Here is a 444-nt window from a genome sequence, read left to right as displayed (position 1 = left end):
CCCTAGAGAGTACAGGAGGGTAAGGGGGCGGGGGTGGGGGCCCTGGAGAGTCACAGGAGGGTAAAGGGGGCGGGGGGTGGGGCCCTGGAGAGTCACAGGAGGTAGGGGGGGGGGGGGGGGCCCTGGAGAGTCACAGGAGGTTAAGGGGGGCGGGGGGTGGGAGCCCTGGAGAGTCACAGGAGGGTAAGGGGGGGTGGGGGTGATTGCAGTCATACGCTGAACATAATCTGTCTGACATTTCCTTTCGTGAGAGATTCTCCCGAATTAATTAGTATCACTATGCTTGTACGCACTGGCGATGAATAACACAACAAAGATTCCTTTGTGGTCGCTGGTGAATCATTTATGAAGCAACAGCTTGTGAAGGATGAAGCCAAATAAGAAACCAAAGGCGAAAACACATAAAAAAGGGCGGAGAGAAGAAAAAAAATCCGTATCCATTAC

Source organism: Penaeus monodon, chromosome 24, assembly GCF_015228065.2.
Source record: "Penaeus monodon isolate SGIC_2016 chromosome 24, NSTDA_Pmon_1, whole genome shotgun sequence".
NCBI lineage: Eukaryota > Metazoa > Arthropoda > Malacostraca > Decapoda > Penaeidae > Penaeus > Penaeus monodon.
This window is presented reverse-complemented; position numbering follows the sequence as displayed.